This window comes from Mesoplodon densirostris, chromosome 2, assembly GCF_025265405.1.
Source record: "Mesoplodon densirostris isolate mMesDen1 chromosome 2, mMesDen1 primary haplotype, whole genome shotgun sequence".
Lineage (NCBI taxonomy): Eukaryota > Metazoa > Chordata > Mammalia > Artiodactyla > Ziphiidae > Mesoplodon > Mesoplodon densirostris.
This window is the reverse complement of record NC_082662.1, coordinates 154,080,708-154,085,868: the sequence shown is the minus strand read 5'-3', so window position 1 is coordinate 154,085,868 and position 5,161 is coordinate 154,080,708.

Below are 5,161 nucleotides of genomic sequence, written 5' to 3'. Positions count from 1 at the left end.
AACTAAAAATAGAACTACCATGCGACCCAGCAATCCCACTACTGGGCATATACCCCGAGAAAACCATAATTCAAAAAGAGACATATACCACAATGTTCATTGCAGCACTATTTACAATAGCCAGGATGTGGAAGCAACCTGTGTCCATTGACAGATGAATGGATAAAGAAGATGTGGCACATATATACAATGGAATATTACTCAGCCTTAAAAAGAAATGAAATTGCGTTATTTGTAGTGAGGTGGATGGACCTAGAGTCTGTCCTGTAGAGTGAAGTAAGTCAGAAAGAGAAAAATACAGTATGCTAACACATATATATGGAATCAAAAAAAAAGAAAAAAATGGTTCTGAAGAACCTAAGGGCAAGACAGGAATAAAGACGCAGATGTAGAGAATGGACTTGAGGACACGGGGAAGGGGAAGGTAAGCTGGGACGAAGTGAGAGAGTGGCATGGACATATATACACTAACAAATGTAAAAAAGATAGCTAGTGGGAAGCAGCTGTATAGCACAGGGAGGTCAGCTCCGTGCTTTGTGACCACCTAGAGGGATGGGATAGAGAGGGTGGGAGGGAGAGGCAAGTGGGAGGGAATATGGGGATATATGTATATGTATAGCTGATTCACTTTGTTACACAGCAGAAACTAACACACCATTGTAGAGAAATTATCCTCCAATAAAGATGTTAAAAAACAGCAAAAAACAGCAAAAAAGAAGGGACTGAACTAAATGGCTGGTTGAATGCAGGTCCCCTCCCTTCTCCCTTGGCTACAGGAAAGGTTCACTCACGTCTCAGGACCTCTCCGTAGGGCTTTCTGATTTGTTTAGGGACACTGGAAGGAAAGGTTCAGAATGGAAATCAGGAACAGTTTTGGGGTCCTCTGAAGCTGCTGAAGCTTTTATTTTCATATCTCAGAACTCCATGTTGACATCTTCCCGGGGAGATTTCTTGGGAGGAACAGTTTCTTTTCCTAGATTGTTGAAGCAGTCATTTAAATCTATAGTTGGGGGTCAAATAGAAGGAGTGGAAAGAGCATGAAAGTTGTCAGCTTCTTACATAGTTTTGGGGATAACACCCAGCTGTGTGAGGGAGGCATAATCAATGAAAATCAATGATTTCACCCACAGGTGGGAAACACTTGCAGCTAAAGGATTTTAGTCTACAATAAGCACGTACCATGCCATGTGACCACAACTTAGAGTTGAATGCAGTCTTAGTTTATATAAATTAGAGTATCTGAGAATCCAAAATAAAGAGTTTCCATTTTACTTTCATTGGCCAGTTTATGTCTAGAGTGTTTTATTCTAGAGTGTTTTATTCTATGTCTAGAGTGTTTTATTCCTTTTTAGGGGCTAAGTTTAAAGAGAGAAATAGGGAAATTGATCTCTTATAGTGTTAAGAAATTAAATGAGAAAATGAAAGGGTTTGAAACCAGGTGATATCTGGAATGGCTGAAGGAAGCTCTATGTTGATCTAGTGGAAGAAAGGTCTCAAAAGGATCTGAGAGGTTTCAAATATCTGATGGGCTGTCTTGTGGAACAGGAAGTAGACTGGATCTGGGTGAACCTAAGAGATGGGATAAGGAGCAACTCAAAGAAGTATCAGGGAAATTCAAGTAGGGGAGAAAAGTCAATTAGAACAGTTCCAATATGGGCTAGCTTGCCCATTGTGGGTAGTAAGTTTGCTGATACACATAGGTTTGATGTACATCTGGGGGAAATGTTGTGGAAGGATTCCAATACCTGAAAGACACTAAGATTTTTCACTTCTATGATTCTGTACTCTGTGATGAATCCCATCATACCTCAGTGCCTTCTGAATGGTGAGAGGTTGAGCTTATAGGAACCCAGGGGACTTTGGATAAGCAGGTAAAGAGGGTGACTACCAGATGCCCCAGTTATGAGTCATATTTGAGCTACCTTTAGAGGCAGGGTGGAGGGAGGAAGAGAAAAAATTCCAAGAGGGAAAACACCTTCTGTTGCTCTTGGCAAACATTTGAAACAGCACCACCGGATTGATGCAGCCCTCCAGCAGGGAGAATGGCCTCTGGTGCCCTGGTCTTTCTATCTGTCTGTACTTCCCAAGGCAGGAGGCTGATCTTGGACAGCCTCTCTTCTGCATCTGGAGTGGGGCGTAATTAGCCCCTGGGGTGGTGGGTGAAATGAACATAGGTCTGTTGTGAATAATAGGAGACAGAGCTTACAGTAACTCTGAAGCTGTATTTGATATTTCCTGATAGTCACAGTTATTTTCTCCCCCTTTGGCTTGTGAGGACTTTCCTGGTCTCTAGAATGTAGGACCTTATCACCAGTACAGGTGAGTTGCCTAGAGTTTGCTGCTGATGCTTTCACTCACTTGACATTAATGCAGCCCTCTTTCACTGCCTTTGGTGGTTCTCTTTTCACATGTACCTGTCTTCTATCTCCAATAAATTGTAACTGTCCTGAGGTAAGGATTGGCTTATACTTATATGTGTCCCCCATGGCACCTAGCCCAGTGCCCTTGTGTAATGAAGGTGCTTACTCAAGCATTAAGGATAAATACCAATTTGTCAAAGTAGATCTTTTTGTAAAGGACATGATGTTGGCTAGTTTTTATCTAGAGATGTTGTGGACTCTTCATTATGAATATTAATCAGTGAATATCATGTCTTTTCTTTATAAAAAATCCTTCAGGTGGCTTATATCATTTGAAAATTCTGGCCATTGGGGTAGGTATTGGACACCTTGAGGTCTCTTCTGGCCCAGCATTGGGGATCACCTTTGAGGTCTCTTTGGATCTGTTTGTTACAGTAAGTTTTGGGGATTCTACTGCTGATGACATGAGTCTACTCAAAGTCAACAGTACAGTACTCGCCCCCTCATGATTTGGGCTGTTTCTTCTAGCACAACCAACAGAAAGTTTTCCAAGAAGCTATACATGCCTATTAAGTCCCTAAGTGCCCAAAAGGAAAAGTAGCCTAGAGCGGGGCAGCTAGAGCCATTATCAAGTGCTGGCTTTTGTGTGGGTTGTAGTGTGATGGCGACCTTGCACACTACATCCCTTTGGTCCTTTTCTTTTCCTCTTCCTGTAAAGGGCAGAGAGTGTGGCACCCCTTGAAGGAGAGCCTTCTCAAGCAAAAGCAAGCCATCTCAAAGTGAGGCTGTTTTTACTGCCTGGATGAAAGTTCATGTTTGGGGAAAGCAAGGAAACCACCTTTGAAAGGCTGCATGTAGACCAAAGAATAGAATCGAAAACCGTGTTGTTGTATTTTAAAAATAACAAAACTTGGCAGGTAATGGGAGCACGCCATGATTTAATTGCTTTGAGTATTAATTTAAGAAGATAGAACAGGCTTTCAGGGAAGGATTTTCATGACTGTAGGAGTGTTTGAACATTATTTTTGTGTGTGTGTGTGTGTGTGTATATATATATCCTGTAAATCATCACGAAAACTAAAGCAGCAGCAGCAGCAACAGCAGCAGCAGCAGCATGGCAAGCTCATTTTACTGCCAAAACAAAGATTGTCTGCAATAAAGCGCCCAGGGTCCTTATGGGAGGCTGTGCTGGGCAGCATTCTCAAATGCTCAGTCTTAATTTTTCCTCTCTTGATTCAGTTTCTTCATCTCTGTTGCCCAATTATCTTCCCCTCGTGCCTCAAATTATTTTTTCTCCTTGATACATAACAACTGTGAAACACTGAACATTGTTTGTCCCACCCTTTTAAATCATGACTGACAGAGCTAACCTGGGTGATTTGATCCTGCCTCCAGTTGGCCCATGTACTCACCTAGTTATTATGGTTGTTCTTCCTTGGGAAACTTACAGGTTTTTATGGTAAAAGCTAAGATAGCTGTGAGGAAATTTCCTGTTGCTCCCAGTTCTTTCTTTCTCGGGGGTGTTATGCAGCCTTACCTCATTTTCTTGCGTTTTTCAGATGAGAGGAAGTAAAATAAAGTGCCTAATGCTGTCCCTAAGTAGCTGTGACTTTGAGGAAGTCATTTCTCAGGGTCATGATTTCTCTTCTCTTCCCTCCCTCACTCCCTCCCTTCCTTCCTTTCCCTATACGTGTATTCTTTTTCAAATTCTTTTCCCGTTTACGTTGTTACAGGATATTGAGCAGAGCTCCCTGTACTATACGGTAGGTCCTTGTTGGTTATCTATTCTATTCTATTCTATTCTATTTATTTATTTATTTATATTTATTTATATTTATTTATTTACGTACGCGGGCCTCTCACTGCTGTGGCCTCTCCTGTTGCGGAGCACAGGCTCCGACGCGCAGGCTCATCGGCCATGGCTCACAGGCCCAGCCACTCTGCGGCATGTGGGATCTTCCCGGACCGGGGCACGAGCCCGTGTCCCCTGCATCGGCAGGCGGACTCTCAACCACTGCGCCACCAGGGAAGCCCCCTATTTATTTATTTTTAATAGATCTTTACTGGAGTATAATTGCTTCACAATACTGTTAGTTTCTGTTGCACAACAAAGAGAATCAGCCATATGCATACACGTCTCCATATCCCCTCCCTCTTGAGCCTCCCTTCCACCCTCACTATCCCACCCCTCTAGGTCATCGCAAAGCACAGAGCTGATCTCCCTGTCCTATGCGGCTCCTTCCCACCAGCCAACTATTTTACATTCGGTAGTGTATATATGTCGATGCTACTCTCACTTTGCCCCAGCTTCACCCTCCCACCCCATGTCATCAAGTCCATTTTCTATGTCTACCTCTTTATTCCTGCCCTGCAACTAGGTTCATCAGTACCATTTTTTTTTTTTTAGATTCCATATATATGTGTTAGCCTATGGTATTTGTTTTTCTCTTTCTGACTTACTTCACTCTGTAGGACAGACTCTAGGTCCATCCACCTTACTACAAATAACTCAATTTTATTCCTTTTTATGGCTGAGTAATATTCTGTTGTATATATATGCCACATCTTCTTTATCCATTCATCTGTCGATGGACACTTAGGTTGCTTCCACGTCCTGGCTATTGTAAATAGAGCTGCAATGAATATCGTGGTACATGACTCTTTTTGAATTATGGTTTTCTCAGGGTATATGCCCAGTAGTGGGATTGCTGGGTCATATGGTAGTTCTATTTTTAGTTTTTTAAGGAACCTCCATATTGTTTTCCATAGTAGTTGTATCAATTTACATTCCCACCAGCAGT